General features: G+C 40.5%; 1 protein-coding gene across 1 annotated transcript in view; it reads right to left on the bottom strand.

Moving 5' to 3' along the window:
• GUCY2F (guanylate cyclase 2F, retinal) overlaps nucleotides 1-15,060 on the bottom strand; it is a 59,646-nt gene extending 44,586 nt beyond the window's left edge. The window contains exon 1 of the mRNA XM_085863406.1: nucleotides 12,677-15,060. The gene's annotated coding sequence lies outside the window, so the exon portion shown is untranslated. The remainder of the gene's footprint in view (nucleotides 1-12,676) is intronic.
• Between the last annotated feature and the right edge of the window lie 4,730 nt (nucleotides 15,061-19,790).

The raw sequence follows: 19,790 nt of genomic DNA, 5'->3' as shown, positions 1-19,790 counted from the left end.
TTCATTATGAACAATATTACTGTTAGAACCTCGTCTATTTATTCATTATGAACAATATTATCATCAGAACCTCGTCTATTCATTCATTATGAACAATATCACTGTTAGAACCTTGTCTATTCATTCATTATGAACAGTGTTCCCATCAGAACCTCGTCTACTCATTCATTATGAACAATATTACTGTTAGAACCTCGTCTATTTATTCATTATGAACAATATTATCATCAGAACCTCGTCTATTCATTCATTATGAACAATATCACTGTCAGAACCTCGTCTATTCATTCATTACTAGTACGGGCCCGTAGGGGCGGGCCCGTAGGTGCATGCCCGTAGCTGAGTGCCAGTATGTGCAGCCCTCTCTCGCCCCTCTCTCGCCCCCCACTCTCATCCCCCCTCTCTCGCCCCCCCACTCTCACACCCCCTTTCTCGCCCCTCTCTCTCCCCTCCTCCCTTGCTCCCGTCTATCCCCCCTAGTCTCGCCCTTCCTCTCTCCCCCTCCTCTCTCGCCCCCACTCTCATCCCCCCCTCTCCCGCAGATATTGGTCGACAGATAAATGGCCGTAACTTGGGAACTGCTCGTCCGATTAATATCAAACCTCGAAAAGGCACATCCGCGGGTCCCCAGCAATATTCCTGTCAAGTTTCAATCAGATCGGACCGTCAATCGTGCAAAAAATAAATAAATAAACATTAATTGTGACATCATTCGTGATGTCATAGCACCGTGTCTTGTCATTGGTCGACAGATAAATGGACGTAACTTGGGAACCACTTGTCCGATTAATATCAAACCTTGAAAAGGCACATCCGCGGGTCTCCAGCAATATTCCTGGCAAGTTTCAATCAGATCGGACCGTCAATCGTGCAAATAAATAAATAAACAAACATTCATTGTGACGTCATTCGTGACGTCATTGCACCGTCTTGTCATTGGTCAACAGATAAATGGCCAGAACTTGGGAACCGCTCGTCCGATTGATATCAAACCTCGAAAAGGCACATCCGCGGGTCCCTTGCAATATTCCTGGCAAGTTTCAATCCGATCGGACCGGTGATCGTCCGGTTATTAATAAATTGGGAAAAAATTGGCATGATAAGGTGAGAAGGTGGAACAACACCTTCAGCTGCCATATATACACCTGTTCAACATTGAAAAAGCAGTAAAATGGCCGTAACTTGGGAACCGCTCGTCCGATTGACATCAAACCTCAACAAGGCACATCTGCGGGGCCCAGCAATATTCCTGGCATGCTTCAATCAGATCGGACTGGCGGTCGTCGAGAAACGGCGGTCGCAAATAGACAGACACACACACATTGCTGGAATTATAGATAGAGAAACAGTGTTCCCATCAGAACCTCGTCTATTTATTCATTATGAACAATATTACTGTCAAAACCTCGTCTATTTATTCATTATGAACAATATTACCATCAGAACCTCATCTACTCATTCATTATGAACAATATTACTGTTAGAACCTCGTCTATTCATTCATTATGAACAATATTACCATCAGAACCTTGTCTACTCATTCATTATGAACAATATTACTGTTAGAACCTCGTCTATTTATTCATTATGAACAATATTACCATCAGAACCTCGTCTATTCATTCATTATGAACAATATTACTGTTAGAACCTCGTCTATTCATTCATTATGAACAATATTACCATCAGAACCTTGTCTACTCATTCATTATGAACAATATTACTGTTAGAACCTCGTCTATTCATTCATTATGAACAATATTACCATCAGAACCTTGTCTACTCATTCATTATGAACAATATCACTGTTAGAACCTCGTCTATTCATTCATTATGAACAATATTACCATCAGAACCTTGTCTACTCATTCATTATGAACAATATTACTGTTAGAACCTCGTCTATTTATTCATTATGAACAATATTACCATCAGAACCTCGTCTATTCATTCATTATTCATTATGAACAATATTACCATCAGAACCTCGCCTACTCATTCATTATGAACAATATTACTGTTAGAACCTCGTCTATTTATTCATTATGAAAAATATTACCATCAGAACCTCGTCTATTCATTATGAACAATATTACCATCAGAACCTCGTCTACTCATTCATTATGAACAACATTACCATCAGAACCTCATCTACTCATTCATTATGAACAATATCACCGTTAGAACCTCGTCTATTTATTCATTATGCGCAATATTGTTACGGTTGTGGAAATTCGCATTACACCATAAAGGGTCCTCAGGTGAGATATATCGGTAAGTTCATGTGTAGTTAGCCCAAACCCATTGTATAGAGGGAATATGTGTGATTCATCCGGGCTGCGATGCTTTGAGTGAGCCATTTTTCTTTCTCTATTGTTATTTTTGACCATTAAGCCGCCAACAATGCAAACAGCCACTCCCTTTACCTTCACAACTCCATTCCACAAACATCGCTTCACCGCCATTCCCAAATGACGCCCGCCAACCACCAAACCACCACAGCAAACCCCCCACCACCTTCGCCTATCTCCTTCTACAACCATTGACCACACCACCAGTCAACACCAAACGTCGTGCTGTCCAGGGCCCGTTCGGTAATTGATGCCGAACGCATCAAGCCGTGGGTACGAATGCGTTCCTCTCAGGGAGAAATTTGGATCAAAAAGGCTTCACGCCCCCTTTTTCTCCGTCCAATGGGCGATCGTCAGGCGGTATGGCCCTGCCTCCAAGCGCGATGAACGTGGATTCTTTACGAGAGAGAATTTGGATCAAAAGAGGCTCACGCCCCTTTTTGCCACGCCAATGGCTGAACAGAGGGTGGCGTGGCCCCGCCTCCACTCGCGTTTTGATCCTGAAATTTGCATATAGGCTCCTCCTCCAGTCTATAAAGACGCGAGTGCAAGGCGACTCGCGCGGCTGGTCGGGTCGAGTGAAGAGTTCGAGTTCAGGTCGAGTGAAGACGGCGGTCGGCATCGAGGTTGCGGTGTGGGGGTCGCTCGTCTCGTCGTTGGTGCAGTCTCGTCGCAGGATCCAAGCCAGCCAGCCATTCCCCTCTCCCGACCCTGAGCATCAGCAATTTCCCCCCCCCATCCGCGCTGAGATCGTGCCGGGGGGCCCCGTTCCTCCCCCACCCTAAACGTGGTGCCAACCAAACTGCTTGCGCGGAGCATGCCGGAGAGGGCTCGCCGACCACGCCAGGGGCACGGAGTCGGGACGCAGCGGCGCGGACCTTGCGGCTTGCCCGCCATCGCGTCACGAGGACGTGGGTAAGACCTTCTCGGTCTCATGGACCTGGCCGCTCCTCCAGGTTCCACGCGCATTTGGTCCACGGACCTGTCTGCCTCCTTGTCTGTGAGGGTGGCTTTCTTTCCTTTGCTTTTTGAATGAGTGATGTGGCGCCGAGTCCCGACAAGTAGAACTGTTTAAGTGTTGTAAATAATTGCCCTTTTATTCGGTCGTATTGCTTTTGCTTTTGTTGCATCATGTCTTGACTGTGAATACGTGCTTGTCTGTGTGTGTGTCAATAAAGTGCTTGCTTGTTGAACTGTTTCCTGCTTTGCTTCGTCTCCTTCCTTTTATTGAATCTCCATCTTGCATCACGTAAGGGATTGATAGTGGGTTTAAAACGCCCGGTAAATAATCCGAACCGTCGAGGTCGACAATAACTCCACTCTGTTATCTCTGCAGCACAGAACGAGCCGCTTAAGCGGTTCGTGTCCGGAGTCGACCTGTGGAGTGGTACAACTCCTCGGTACGATACTCGCGCGAGTACTTACGTAAATCGACCATTCGGCGATCGGACCCGATTTCGCGCGGGTCGAATGCGGACCGAGTTGTGGTGAGGTTAAGCCCCCACCCGTGACTGGCTCCGGGCGGGAGTTCCCGGAGGGTCACGACTGAATTGTCTGTCCGGTGGGCGACGCGGTCGCGATTCGAGTTACGTGGCCGATCGCACGCCGGCGGGCGCGAATTCGCAACAATATTACCATCAGAACCTCGTCTACTCATTCATGATGAACAATATGACCGTCAGAACCTCGTCTACTCATTGATTATGAACAATATTACTGTTAGAACATCGTAAACTCATTCATTATGAAAAATATGACAGTCAGAACCTCATCCATTCATTCATTATGAACAATATCACCCTCAGAACCTCGTCGCCTCATTCATTTTAAACAATATGACCGTCAGAACCTCGTCTCCTCATTCATTATGAACAATATTACCGTCAGAACCTCGTCTATTTATTCATTATGAACATTATCACCCTCAGAACCTCGCCTATTCATTCATTATGAACAATATTACTGTTAGAACCTCGTCTACTCATTCATTATGAACATTATTACCATCAGAACCTCCTCCACTCATTCATTATGAACAATATCACTGTCAGAACCTCATCTACTCATTCATTATGAACAATATTACCGTCAGAACCTCGTGTATTCATTCATTATGAACAATATTACCATCAGAACCTCCTCTATTCATTCATTATGAACAATATTACTGTCAGAACCTCGTCTATTTATTCATTATGAAAAATATCACTGTCAGAACCTTGTCTACTCATTCATTATGAACAATATTACTGTTAGAACCTCGTCTATTCATTCATTATGAACAATATCACTGTCAGAACCTCATCCATTCATTCATTATGAACAATATTACTGTCAGAACCTCATCCATTCATTCATTATGAACAGTGTTCCCATCAAAACCTCGTCTATTCATTCATTATGAACAATATGACCGTCAGAACCTCGTCGACTAATTCATTATGAACAATATTACTGTGAGAACCTCGTCTACTTATTCATTATGAACAATATTACCGTCAGAACCTCGTCTATTCATTCATTATGAACAATATTAGTCAGAACCTCGTCTACTCATTAATTATGAACAATATCACCGTCAGAACCTCCTCTACTCATTCATTATGAACAATATTACCATCGGAACCTCGTCTACTCATTCAATATGAACAATATTACCATCAGAACCTCCTCGACTCATTCATTATGGACAATATCACTGTCAGAACCTCGTCTATTTATTAATCATGAACAATATCACCCTCAGAACCTCGTCTACTCATTCATTATGGACAATATGACCGTCAGAACCTCGTCTACTCTGATTAATGAAGAATATTACTGTTAGAATATCGTAAACACATTCATTATGAAAAATATGACAGTCAGAACCTCATCCATTCATTCATTCATTATGAACAATATCACCCTCAGAACCTCGTCGCCTCATTCATTTTAAACAATATGACCGTCAGAACTTCGTCTCCTCATTCATTATGAACAATATTACCGTCAGAACCTCGTCTATTTATTCATTATGAACATTATCACCCTCAGAACCTCGCCTATTCATTCATTATGAACAATATCACTGTCAGAACCTCATCTACTCATTCATTATGAACAATATTACCGTCAGAACCTCGTCTATTCATTCATTATGAACAATATTACCATCAGAACCTCCTCTATTCATTCATTATGAACAATATTACTGTCAGAACCTCGTCTATTTATTCATTATGAAAAATATCACTGTCAGAACCTTGTCTACTCATTCATTATGAACAATATTACTGTTAGAACCTCGTCTATTCATTCATTATGAACAATATCACTGTCAGAACCTCATCCACTCATTCATTATGAACAATATTACTGTCAGAACCTCGTCTATTCATTCATTATGAACAATATCACTGTCAGAACCTCATCCATTATGAACAATATTACCGTCAGAACCTCATCTATTCATTCATTATGAACAATATTACCATCAGAACCTCCTCTACTCATTCATTATGAACAATATCACTGTCAGAACCTCATCTACTCATTCATTATGAACAATATTACCATCAGAACCTCCTCTACTCATTCATTATGAACAATATCACTGTCAGAACCTCATCTCCTCATTCATTATTTACAATATTACTGTCAGAACCTCGTCTATTCATTCATTATGAACAATATTACCATCAGAACCTCCTCTATTCATTCATTATGAACAATATCACTGTTAAAACCTCGTCTACTCATTCATTATGAACAATATGACCGTCAGAACCTCGTCTACTCATTCATTATGAACAATATTAGTCAGAACCTCGTCTATTCATTCATTATGAACAATATTACCATCAGAACCTTGTCTATTTATTCATTATGAACAATATCACCCTCAGAACCTCGTCTAATCATTCATTATGAACAATATTACTGTTAGAACCTCGTCTACTCTTTCATTATGAACAATATTACTGTCAGAACCTCATCTATTGATTCATTATGAACAATATTACTGTTAGAACCTCGTCTATTCATTCATTATTAACAATATTACCATCAGAACCTCCTCTACTCATTCATTATTAACAATATTACTGTCAGAACCTCGTCTATTCATTCATTATGAACAATATTACCATCAGAACCTCCTCTACTCATTCATTATGAACAATATCACTGTCAGAACCTCGTCTCCTCATTCATTATGAACAATATTACCATCAGAACCTCATCTATTCATTCATTATGAACAATATTACCATCAGAACCTCCTCTACTCATTATGAACAATATCACTGTCAGAACCTCATCTACTCATTCATTATGAACAATATTACCATCAGAACCTCCTCTACTCATTCATTATGAACAATATCACTGTCAGAACCTCATCTCCTCATTCATTATTTACAATATTACTGTCAGAACCTCGTCTATTCATTCATTATGAACAATATTACCATCAGAACCTCCTCTATTCATTCATTATGAACAATATCACTGTTAAAACCTCGACTACTCATTCATTATGAACAATATGACCGTCAGAACCTCGTCTACTCATTCATTATGAACAATATTAGTCAGAACCTCGTCTATTCATTCATTATGAACAATATTACCATCAGAACCTCGTCTATTTATTCATTATGAACAATATCACCCTCAGAACCTCGTCTAATCATTCATTATGAACAATATTACTGTTAGAACCTCGTCTACTCTTTCATTATGAACAATATTACTGTCAGAACCTCATCTATTGATTCATTATGAACAATATTACTGTTAGAACCTCGTCTATTCATTCATTATTAACAATATTACCATCAGAACCTCCTCTACTCATTCATTATGAACAATATCACTGTCAGACCTCATCTACTCGTTCATTATGAACAATATTACCATCAGAACCTCATCTATTCATTCATTATGAACAATATTACCATCAGAACCTCCTCTACTCATTCATTATGAACAATATCACTGTCAGAACCTCATCTAGTCATTCATTATGAACAATATTACCATCAGAACCTCATCTACTTTTTCATTATGAACAATATTAATGTTAGAACCTTGTCTACTCATTCATTATGAACAAAATTTCCATCAGAACCTCATCTATTCATTCATTATGAACAATATTACTGTCAGAACCTCATCTACTCATTCATTATGAACAATCTGACCATCATAACCTCCTCCACTCATTCATTATGAACAATATTACTGTCAGAACCTCGTCTACTCATTCATTATGAACAATATTACCATCAGAACCTCATCTATTGATTCATTATGAACAATATTACCATCAGAACCTCATCTATTCATTCATTATGAACAATATTACTGTTAGAACCTTGTCTACTCATTCATTATGAACAATATTAGTTAGAACCTCGTCTATTCATTCATTATGAACAATATTACTGTCAGAACCTCGTCTACTCATTCATTATGAACAATATTACTGTCAGAACCTCATCCATTCATTCATTATGAACAGTGTTCCCATAAAAACCTCGTCTACTCATTCATTATGAACAGTGTTCCCATCAAAACCTCGTCTATTCATTCATTATGAGCAATATTACCATCACAACCTCATCTACTCATTCATTATGAACAATATTACCATCAGAACCTCGTCTACTCATTCATTATGAACAATATGACCGTCAGAACCTCGTCTACTCATTCATTATGAACAATATTAGTCAGAACCTCGTCTATTCATTCATTATGAACAATATTACCATCAGAACCTTGTCTATTTATTCATTATGAACAATATCACCCTCAGAACCTCGTCTAATCATTCATTATGAACAATATTACTGTTAGAACCTCGTCTACTCTTTCATTATGAACAATATTACTGTCAGAACCTCATCTATTGATTCATTATGAACAATATTACTGTTAGAACCTCGTCTATTCATTCATTATTAACAATATTACCATCAGAACCTCCTCTACTCATTCATTATGAACAATATCACTGTCAGAACCTCGTCTCCTCATTCATTATGAACAATATTACCATCAGAACCTCATCTATTCATTCATTATGAACAATATTACCATCAGAACCTCCTCTACTCATTCATTATGAACAATATCACTGTCAGAACCTCATCTACTCATTCATTATGAACAATATTACCATCAGAACCTCCTCTACTCATTCATTATGAACAATATCACTGTCAGAACCTCATCTCCTCATTCATTATGAACAATATTACTGTTAGAACCTCGTCTACTCTTTCATTATGAACAATATTACTGTCAGAACCTCATCTATTGATTCATTATGAACAATATTACTGTTAGAACCTCGTCTATTCATTCATTATTAACAATATTACCATCAGAACCTCCTCTACTCATTCATTATGAACAATATCACTGTCAGACCTCATCTACTCGTTCATTATGAACAATATTACCATCAGAACCTCATCTATTCATTCATTATGAACAATATTACCATCAGAACCTCCTCTACTCATTCATTATGAACAATATCACTGTCAGAACCTCATCTAGTCATTCATTATGAACAATATTACCATCAGAACCTCATCTACTTTTTCATTATGAACAATATTAATGTTAGAACCTTGTCTACTCATTCATTATGAACAAAATTTCCATCAGAACCTCATCTATTCATTCATTATGAACAATATTACTGTCAGAACCTCATCTACTCATTCATTATGAACAATCTGACCATCATAACCTCCTCCACTCATTCATTATGAACAATATTACTGTCAGAACCTCGTCTACTCATTCATTATGAACAATATTACCATCAGAACCTCATCTATTGATTCATTATGAACAATATTACCATCAGAACCTCATCTATTCATTCATTATGAACAATATTACTGTTAGAACCTTGTCTACTCATTCATTATGAACAATATTAGTTAGAACCTCGTCTATTCATTCATTATGAACAATATTACTGTCAGAACCTCGTCTACTCATTCATTATGAACAATATTACTGTCAGAACCTCATCCATTCATTATGAACAGTGTTCCCATCAAAACCTCGTCTATTCATTAATTATGAAAAATATTACTGTTAGAACCTCGTCTCCTCATTCATTATGAACAATAGTACCGTGAGAACCTCGTCTATTCATTCATTATGAACAATATCACTGTTAGAACCTCGTCTGCTCATTCATTATGAACAATATTATTGTTAGAACCTCGTCTACTCATTCATTATGAACAATATTATTGTTAGAACCTCGTCTGCTCATTCATTATGAACAATATCACTGTTAGAACCTCGTCCATTTATTATGAACAATATCACTGTCAGAACCTCGTCTATTCATTCATTATGAAGAGTGTTCCCATCACAACCTCGTCTATTCATTCATTATCAACAATATTACCATGACAACCTCGTCTACTCATTCATTATGAACAATATTACCGGCAGAACCTTGTCTACTCATTCATTATAAACACTATTACTGTCAGAACCTCGTCTACTCATTCATTATGATCAATATCACTGTCAGAACCTTGTCTACTCATTCATTATGAACACTATTACTGTTAGAACCTCGTCTATTAATTCATTATAAAGAGTGTTCCCATCAAAACCTCGTCTATTCATTCATTCTGAATAATATTACCATGACAACCTCATCTACTCATTCATTATGAACAATATTACCGGCAGAACCTCGTTGACTCATTCATTATGAACAGTGTTGCCATCACAAACTCGTCTACTCATTATTATGAGCAGTGTTCCCATCAAAACCTCATCCACTCATTCATTATGAACAGTGTTCCCATCAAAACATCATCTACTCATTCATTATGAACAGTGTTCCCATCAAAACCTCGTCTACTCATTCATTATGAGCAATATTACCGTCACAACCTCGTCTTCTCATTCATTATGAACAATATTACCATCACAACCTCATCTTCTCATTCATTATGAACAGTGTTCCCATAAAAACCTCGTCTACTCATTCATTATGAACAGTGTTCCCATCAAAACCTCGTCTATTCATTCATTATGAGCAATATTACCATCACAACATCATCTACTTATTCATTATGAACAATATTACCGGCAGAACCTCGTTGACTCATTCATTATGAACAGTGTTGCCATCACAAACTCGTCTACTGATTATTATGAACAGTGTTCCCATCACAACCTCATCCACTCATTCATTATGAACAGTGTTCCCATCAAAACCTCGTCTACTCATTCATTATGAGCAATATTACCGTCACAACCTCGTCTTCTCATTCATTATGAACAATATTACCATCACAACCTCATCTTCTCATTCATTATGAACAGTGTTCCCATAAAAACCTCGTCTACTCATTCATTATGAACAGTGTTCCCATCAAAACCTCGTCTATTCATTCATTATGAGCAATATTACCATCACAACCTCATCTACTCATTCATTATGAACAATATTACCATCAGAACCTCGTCTACTCATTCATTATGAACAATATTACCGACAGAACCTCGTCTACTCATTCATTATGAACAGTGTTGCCATCACAAACTCGTCTACTCATTATTATGAACAGTGTTCCCATCAAAACCTCATCCACTCATTCATTATGAACAGTGTTCCCATCAAAACATCATCTACTCATTCATTATGAACAGTGTTCCCATCAAAACCTCGTCTACTCATGCATTATGAGCAATATTACCGTCACAACCTCGTCTGCTCATTCATTATGAGCAATATTACCGTCACAACCTCGTCTTCTCATTCATTATGAACAATATTACCATCACAACCTCATCTTCTCATTCATTATGAACAGTGTTCCCATAAAAACCTCGTCTACTCATTCATTATGAACAGTGTTCCCATCAAAACCTCGTCTATTCATTCATTATGAGCAATATTACCATCACAACATCATCTACTTATTCATTATGAACAATATTACCGGCAGAACCTCGTTGACTCATTCATTATGAAGTGTTGCCATCACAAACTCGTCTACTGATTATTATGAACAGTGTTCCCATCACAACCTCATCCACTCATTCATTATGAACAGTGTTCCCATCAAAACCTCGTCTACTCATTCATTATGAGCAATATTACCGTCACAACCTCGTCTTCTCATTCATTATGAACAATATTACCATCATAACCTCATCTTCTCATTCATTATGAACAGTGTTCCCATAAAAACCTCGTCTACTCATTCATTATGAACAGTGTTCCCATCAAAACCTCGTCTATTCATTCATTATGAGCAATATTACCATCACAACCTCATCTACTCATTCATTATGAACAATATTACCATCAGAACCTCGTCTACTCATTCATTATGAACAATATTACCGACAGAACCTCGTCTACTCATTCATTATGAACAGTGTTCCCATCACAAACTCGTCTACTCATTATTATGAACAGTGTTCCCATCAAAACATCATCTACTCATTCATTATGAACAGTGTTCCCATCAAAACCTCGTCTGCTCATTCATTATGAGCAATATTACCGTCACAACCTCGTCTTCTCATTCATTATGAACAATATTACCATCATAACCTCATCTTCTCATTCATTATGAACAGTGTTCCCATAAAAACCTCGTCTACTCATTCATTATGAACAGTGTTCCCATAAAAACCTCGTCTACTCATTCATTATGAGCAATATTACCATCACAACCTCATCTACTTATTCACTATGAACAATTTTATGATCGAGGAAGAGCTTATTTAAATTTAAAGTTATATTTTGATCACAAATTGGCACATGAATAGGAGGACAAGTCTTTCGTTTTTACAGTACTTCTCTCTGAATTCATCCCGAACGTACATGTGCAGAGAAGAGAAAGAAAATATTTTTACTCTGTCTGCCTGGTCGTAAAACAAAATTGAAAATCATTCCAAACAGGAAACTTACTGTAATTAAGGACGTCATAATGGACACAAACAACAGGCACGAATAACTAATGTATCCTGTTCGATAGGGTGGTGTTATAGACACTGGGAAAATGGTGGTAAAACCTGGAATTTTGTATTTATACACCTTTAAACTTCTTTTAAACCTATATTTAAATTTGAATTATATACTTGAAGACTGTATGATACAAATTGCCTTCATAATACTTCCAAGAACCATGCTACATATCGATATTTCGCATTAGTGTTTCAGGGTAAATAAGAGGTCGCCATCATGGCTAATGAATAGACCATCATCTCCATCATCACCATAAAGACTTTTGAGCAATCTGATTTAATTTAAAAGTAAACACCATGACCCTGACCTGACCAGGGAAGAACTTTCAAAGCTGAATCTACGGGCATCGCAGACAGGTCCGCTGGTCTCTGTCTTCTACCGCCTCCTTTATGGTCTTGCAGGGCACACATGATCTACCATCAACTTCCTTCTGTTGAAACTACCTAAATCCAAGATCGCTGCTCACCTCCACTCATTCGTTCCTCTTTTTCTCCAACCTGTGGAATCAACTTTCACATTCTCATCAATCTCATTCTTCCCTCCAGGTCTTCAAGACCAGCATCTCAGATCCTCCCCAATCCCAAACCATAATCTTTTCTACCTTCACGTGCGTCTCTACTGTTCCTTTTGCATGCCGTTACATCCTGATCTATTCAGTGTACTGGCTTTTCCACGAGCCTCGACTATGTATCCAAAATAAAAAGGGTCCTTTATAGTATACATTCATCATACTGCTAGTCTTTCAATATTTGCCCCCCTATTCGACTATGTTTGTATTTTTAAAGGTTCCTGAGGTGTTCTACATGAAATGAAAAGAAATATGGGGAAAATGAACATTTTAAAAAAGAAATTACACCGTTTTGTGTGTTTGAAGCTAAACGCAGCACCATGGGCATGACGTGACCTCACGTGACCTCACGTGATCACGTGCTCTCTCTCCCTCTCACTCTCTTCTCATCCTTCTCTACCGTGACCGCCTCTATCACGCCAGACCATAAATATTCAAAACGGCTATTAAAAATGCATTTTTGTCTAAAAACGCCAATATTCATCCAATTTTTTGAAACCAAGTCTTAAACCATCTCAGAAACTATGAAAAAATGAAATCAGATGTCGAAGTAGAATGAGGATGAAGCCGTAAGGGAGTCTGAATTGACCTTACATTACAGGCCTTAAGTTTTTTAAATTTATTTTTTGTATACATAGTCAAGGCTCATGGAAGATCGCTAGAACAATAATACAAAATATCTTAACCCCATCAAAAGATTTTGTGTTAATGGTAATTGAATTAGTGACATTTTAAAGTCTGATATTTAAATATGATAAATGTACGTTGCATCCTTTTTGAATGAACTGATTTTTTTTCTTTTAAAACTTGTTCTAACCACAAAAACAGCTTAAGATGAGCAGTACATCGTAGTAACATGATTAAAAAAATAAAATGCAATGGAGCTTGGTTTCATGGATCCTGATCACGAAGTTTGGCTCTGTAGAAAGTGGATCGGATGGGATGCCACCGATCCGTTATCGTCCAACAAAACTGCAAGCGACGAAGCACTGCGGATTAACCAATGAAAATCGACTGTGTCAACGTCATCACATCGTTGTATTTCAAAAAGACATTTCAATTTTTTAAAATCTTGCTCTATAAGTGTGTATGGTGCATCCAGGGAAAAAAAAAAATCAAAAAATGAAGACAGCAGACATCAATTATTGCAGCTTTAAAAAACCCAACAAACGCAAAAACCCAAGAAGAACCAACCTTGTAGGTTGTAACGGTCAGAAACTAGAATGGCACTCCATAGAGAACATACCTCCACCAGGATGAACACTTTACCTTTTGTATCCCACTGATAGACCGTATCTGGATCCGGACCCCAACCAAAATCTAATCGGCTTGTCCTTGTCACTTAACTAACTCATGCACCGAGTTTTGTCATAACTCGTCCACAACTTTTTGAGATTATCATGCTATACAGTATATCGTTTTGGACCAATCGCTCAGTGGTGAAGAATCACTTTAAAAAAATTTTTTATCGTATCCGGATTCGGATTCTTCATTAAAATCGAATCATTTCGTCCTTGTCACACACCCAACCTATCCAGCAAATTTCGTCCGAATCAGTCTACAACTTTTTCAGATATTCTGTTCACAGATAGACAGACAAACGAACACACAAACAAGCAGTCATAGACTGGTACTTACGAAATCGTCAACTTGACCTCTGACCTTGTCTAATAAAAGCTGTCTCTAGAGAAGGTAGCGACGCAAACCAGAAGTCTCTACGATGATTCTGTACCAAACCATCAATAATCGAATGTTTGACCTCACTGTGACCTTGACCTTTGACCGATTTTGACCAAAATCTAATCAGCGCTAGCCATCACCCTCCTGAATCACGTGGTGTAATTTGACATTGGTAGCTTCTTCCGTTCTCGAGTTATCGTGCCAACAAACAAACACACAAACACACACACACAGAGGACGGAAGTCATCAATATACTTACGAAATCTAAACAAGAAAGACGTCGTGCAGAGCACGGGACTTGCGAAATCCCGAAAACAAATTTCTCCTTACAGATATTGTTGGTGGTTGAATTAATTGAACAAATATGAAAATCCTTTTCAAATTTCAAGTAAATCGGATGAAAATTGACGATTTTAGAAATTCGGCCGATGTCGACCTTTGGGCCAATGTTGACCTCAAAAATAATTGGTAGTTGAATTCAATTTTATTTTGTTTTTTTTGTATACATTGTCGAAGCTCGAATGGGAGCGAACACACAATGCACAGCAAGGGGGGCATGAGACAAGAGGGGCGGGCGAGGAAAGGACAAAACAGTGGGGAACAGAGACATGAGGAGATCTGTAGAAGGGAGAGGGATGGGGTGGGGAACAGGGGGGTATACAAGATGGACATTACAGGGACTTTCAGGAAGGAAAGCAGGGAATTTGAAGGAGGTGGGGTTGGGGTGGATTAACGGGGGTAAAAAAGATCGAGGTTTTGGATGGGGGATGATAAGAGGTGGTGGTGAACAGCTGTTTTGAAGGCCTGGAGGGAAGAGTGGGATTGAAGAGAGCGAGGGAGTTTATTCCGAAGGCGGGGAAAAAAGAGGAATGAAAGAGTGAAGGTGAGCAGTGATTCGTGATTTTGGTAGTTTTACCAGAAGGGAGGTGTTGGCGGACCTTGAGCGTCCTGCGGAAATATGGGGGGGGAGGGGGGTGAGACATAGTCAGCCTCAGTGAAATGCCAGACTCAACGGCGGTGAGGTGGTTCTCTAATAACAGCCAGATGGATGTTTACTTTGACGAGCACGTGGTCAGAAGAACCAATTGGAGTAGAGGAAGAACAACAGATATTTTCAGGGAAATTTGTCAAAATCAGATCCAGAAGAGATAACGTACCATTGGTTGAGATCCGGGTTAGGAAATTGAACGATTGAGTCAGTCCCAAAGAGTGACAGAAGTCTTTTTCTGAAGTGCCATGACAGGTGAGGGAGGTACCCACACACAGCCAACTGGCACGATGACAATTGAAGTCACCACATAGGACGAAGAGAGATTTCGGATGAGAGGCTAGAAGTTGGTCCATGTTTTCGGATGGTGAGGTGTAAATGGAGTAAATGACCAAATTTGTAAATCCTCTTGAAATTTAAAGTCAAACGGATGAAAATTGACAATTTTACAAATCCGGCCTATGTTGACGTTTTAGCCTAAGCTGCCTTCAAAAATAATGGGTGGTTGATTTTAGTATGCCTGGTGTTGGCTTAATCTTAATGGTTAAGGTGGTGGACTTGGGATCCTTGGATCCTGAATTCAAATCCCACTCGGCTGTTGAATTAAAACCAGGTGGGGTTGACTCTGCCCGTCATCCTTCCGAGATCGGAAAAATGAGTGCCAGCCTGCTGGTATCCTGTGTCGGAGTGGCGAGTCGTCCAGGATTGTAACCAATAGCCAGAGACTGCTTAGGCAGCACCAACGCTCTGCACAGAGTATGATCTAAAAAAGAGAGAAGAGAGATGCGCAAATCTTCTTCAAATTTCAAGTCAATCGGATGAAAATTGAGGATTTTAGAAAAATGTACCCAAGTTGTTGTTGACCTCAAAATCAATAGGCTTCTTGCTTATGACCAACTCTACCATGTGGTGAAGTTTTGTGAAGAACGGTTTAAAATTGTGACCTGCAGGCAATTAACGTACAGAAAAACAGACAGAATAACACACACGACCAACCAATATACTTGAAAAAAATTCCATTTTCGCAAGTAACAAATATAGACATTAAAAACAATCTCCATCCACCTTAGGTGGTGGAAGTAACTCGAACAGCACTCGGTCGAGCGCATACCTCCACCAGGCTGAACAGTTTTAAATGTTGTATCCCAATGATAGGCCAGATCTGGATCCGGACCTGAATCAAAAATTTAATCGGCTTGTTCTTGTCAAATACCCAACTCATCCACCTAGTTTAGTCATAATCCGTCCATAACTTTTTGAAAATACCATGCGACATATCGTTTAGGCCCATTTGGGAAAGTTGTGATTCCTAAAACATTTTTTAGACATTGTTTCAGTATACAAGTAACTTGTTGATTATCTTAACTGTTTAAATTGTGCATCACAGATGTCGTGATCAGGCTTGCCATCATCTCTGTCAATAGCATCCTGTCCAGGAGATTCCAGGACAATGGTTCATTGCGCCCTGGTGACTCCAAGTTCAGTGGTTCATTGTGCCCTGGTGACTCCAGGTTCAGTGGTTTATTGCGTCGTGGTGACTCCAGCTTCAGTGGTTCATTGCGCCCTGGTGACTCCAGCTTCAGTGGTTCATTGCGCCCTGGTGATCCAGGTTCAGTGGTTCATTGTGCCCTGGTGACTCCAGCTTCAGTGGTTCATTGTGCCCTGGTGACTCCAGCTTCAGTGGTTCATTGCGCCCTGGTGACTCCAGGTTCAGTGGTTCATTGTGCCCTGGTGACTCCAGGTTCAGTGGTTCATTGCGCCCTGGTGACTCCAGCTTCAGTGGTTCATTGCGCCCTGGTGATCCAGGTTCAGTGGTTCATTGTGCCCTGGTGACTCCAGCTTCAGTGGTTCATTGCGCCCTGGTGACTCCAGCTTCAGTGGTTCATTGCGCCCTGGTGACTCCAGCTTCAGTGGTTCATTGCGCCCTGGTGACTCCAGGTTCAGTGGTTCATTGCGCCCTGGTGACTCCAGGTTCAGTGGTTCATTGTGCCCTGGTGACTCCAGCTTCAGTGGTTCATTGCGCCCTGGTGACTCCAGCTTCAGTGGTTCATTGCGCCCTGGTGACTCCAGCTTCAGTGGTTCATTGCGCCCTGGTGACTCCAGGTTCAGTGGTTCATTGTGCCCTGGTGACTCCAGGTTCAGTGGTTCATTGCGCCCTGGTGACTCCAGGTTCAGTGGTTCATTGTGCCCTGGTGACTCCAGGTTATACGTCACAAGAACACCCCTCATAAGAAAGCACATCATGGAGGTTGGAAAGGTTCGTTTCAACTTCGCCTGTTCTGTCCCAACACTTTTGGCAATATGCAGTGTGCGTACAGCATAATTAATATAGCAAAGGTTCTTGTTGAACGCACAATTCCTCTGAAGCAGACACCCCCACCACGGACGGAGCACACACGGAAGCCTCACGGGCGAACACGTGTCGAGCCCTAACTGCCTCTAGGTAATTGCGGGGTCGGCTAGATTGGGAAACGTCCCCTGCCGTCTGACAGGCCGGGAGGTGAGCCCCCCACCATGATTATTCGACGTGACGTGAGGGTAATGATAGCGCGCGGTGCAGGGAAGCATCGCACGTGGTGTGAACGTGAGGAAGGAGCGCGTGGCACGCAAACCGCGCACGCGTGAAATGCACGCCACCCTCATCGTTCTGCGTTCTATGTCGTTATTCAATACAATTTCATGGGAACGGTTCCAGAGATAACTGTATCGGAAACCTGGAAGTCGGTTTTAATCGCAATGAAAGACTGACTGCCTGAAAGCTTTGTTTCCTAAACCGAAACCGTGCCTTGACGTAAACCCCACGCCATTTAATGCGATGTCACACTGGTCCAGGTTAACGAGACGTGATGAGGAATGTCATTCAAATTCATTCTCAACATGCTTCACCGACTGTGATCATTATGGAAGTGCAGGTGACACGATTCAAACCAACTCGGTGCATTCGACAGGTCAGTTGGTCCTTTGTCCCGAAAGTCGTCAGCGATATCCCATGTCTCGTGTCACGTCCATATAATACCAAGTTCAAATCCGACAATGAATTAACAAACGACGACATGTAATCTCAACTTCAAGCAGTTCCACCACTTTTGGGCCGAGCAGCATGCTGGCGTTCAAGTTATCAGGAGCAGTGACGTCAAGTCGTGTGTGACATCATTTCAGAGCTCGCTCGAAATGATAAACAAATTACGCGATTATGTCGGATTACTTCTGACCTGTTTCATTTACGTTTAAAGTTAGCACATCAGGTCGTACCAAGAGGCTGCTGCTGGTCGACGAACCATGTGCACCTGGCACCACTGGTCACGTGCACTTCGGTTATCCGCCGCTTGGAGCAATTCGAGAAGTCCCAGCATCAATGTGTTCGACTCGACCTGTTTGGCATTCCCATTCAAGCAGGCAACAGGTGACGGGTGAAGGGGATCACAGGTTCAACTCCCGTATGTACTTTGCGTTAATTTCTCCTTTGTATCCAAACGTCCTTGGAAATAATGCCAAAGAACACTGATGGACCGCTGTCCTCGTCACACCTGTGGACAAGCCCCTATACGAGTCAAATTAGATTCCCGAAGCAAAGGATAGGTGTCATTTATGGGAGTAACAGTCGATTTGCCAGTTGCATCCTCTTCTGGATCTCCAACTTGGAAGGGCAATAAGTGACCGACTGCACGAACAGGAAGGAATTAGTCTTACATGGTGATAAACGTTCCGAGAGATGGAGAACAAAAAGGGAGCCACATTTTTGGTTAATAGCTTGTGTGACGACACGTCAGGTCATCATTTTATGTGCAATATGTAGTGTACGGGTTTGCATCATTGCTGGGGGCACGGCCCCTGATGACATCATTGCCGTAGTGGTCCATGAAGGTTCGCTGCACTGCCAGTGGGATGCTCCTGTATGATTAGCCATGCCACTGGTGCAATGCCGCTGCCGGTGAGAGCAGGAATTTGGAACTTGTTCAGGTGCCGGTGATAGCTCGCCTACTCTTTGTTAAGGACACCGTGGGATCTTTAACATCCAGCAACTAATGGCAGCAGATGGGACGCCAGTTTAACGGCCATCTGAGCGACAGCACACATATTGATGAATTACACTGCCTGTGAAACACGGGAATTATGGTTAATGCAGTTCCTATAGAAAGTGTACACCCCCTTTCAAAATGTTCACCTTTTGTTGCCTTATCACC

This window comes from Eptatretus burgeri, chromosome 17 (assembly GCF_056783735.1).
Source record: "Eptatretus burgeri isolate ZD-2024b chromosome 17, Ebu_testis_v1, whole genome shotgun sequence".
Classification (NCBI taxonomy): Eukaryota; Metazoa; Chordata; class Myxini; order Myxiniformes; family Myxinidae; genus Eptatretus; species Eptatretus burgeri.
This window is presented reverse-complemented; position numbering and strand designations above follow the sequence as displayed.